General features: G+C 29.7%; 1 non-coding gene across 1 annotated transcript; it reads left to right on the top strand.

Annotated features, from left to right (window-relative positions):
* Positions 1-297: 297 nt before the first annotated feature.
* Positions 298-370, top strand: TRNAF-GAA. Its single transcript has one exon. It is a non-coding gene; the product is annotated as a tRNA-Phe (tRNA).
* Positions 371-1,165: the final 795 nt, after the last annotated feature.

Here is a 1,165-nt window from a genome sequence, read left to right as displayed (position 1 = left end):
TCAATCTTGCATAATTTGACTATTCAATTTAAAACTAGTGATTATTTCTTTCTAAAATTTCAATTAATTAGCGTAAATACTTTTACTTAAAAATTTTCATTTTTAATGTTAGCAGGGATAACTCAGTTTGGAGAGAGTCAAATTTAATATTTGAAGGTCACGTGTTCGATCTCCATGTTAACCACACCTATTGCGCATAACCTGACTATTCAATAGAAAATTAGTCATTATTTCTTTTTAAAATCTCAATGAATCAGCTAAAATACCTATACTGATGAATTTTTATTTCTAATGATTGCGGGGATAGCTTAGTTGGGAGAGCGTCAGACTGAAGATCTGAAGGTCATGTGTTCGATCCATGTTCACCGCACTTTGTTTAAGTTGCATAATTTGACTCTAAAATAAGTGTCATTAGCGATTATTTCTTTTTAAAATCTCATACTCAATGAATTAGAGTATTAGTGAGGAGAGCATCATATTGAAGATTTAAAGGTATCTCAATCTCAATGAATTAGAGGAAGATCTAGCACGTTTTTTATCCAGTTGACTAAGTTGCACAACTTGACTATTCAATCTAAAACATGTGATTATTCATTTTTTTTATGTTATCTGGAATGGCTTAGTTGGGAGAGCATCAGATTGAATATTGGAATTTTGATTTTTAATGTTCGCGGGGATAGCTCAGTTGGGAATGAATATCTCAAGGTTACATGTTTAATCCATGTTCACCGCACTTGGTTTATGTTGCATAAGTCTATTAAGTTGCATAACTTTATTCAATCTAAAATTAGTGATTATTTCTTTTTAAAATATAATGAATTAGCGGAAATACCTTTACTTATGATTTTTTTTTTTTCAAATATTAGTGAGGATAACTCAGTTTTGAGAGCGTTAGACTGAAAATCTGAAGGTCACGTGTTCGATCCACGTTCACCGCACCTGATTCAAGTCACATAACTCGACTCTTGACTATTCAATTTTATAAAATCTCAATGAAGTAATGAAAATATTTGTATGAAGTAGTGAAAATATTTTTATTTTTAATGTTAGCTGTAGATTCAAGTTGACTAACTTACATAACCTGAATATTCACTCTAAAATTAGTGATTATTTCTTTTTAAAATTACTTGACTTTTACTAATGAATTTTTATTTTTAATGTTAGC

Source organism: Cucurbita maxima, unplaced genomic scaffold, assembly GCF_002738345.1.
Source record: "Cucurbita maxima cultivar Rimu unplaced genomic scaffold, Cmax_1.0 Cma_Scf00582, whole genome shotgun sequence".
Classification (NCBI taxonomy): domain Eukaryota; kingdom Viridiplantae; phylum Streptophyta; class Magnoliopsida; order Cucurbitales; family Cucurbitaceae; genus Cucurbita; species Cucurbita maxima.
The sequence above is the reverse complement of the archived record's forward strand: the minus strand, read 5'-3'. Positions and strand labels throughout refer to the sequence as shown.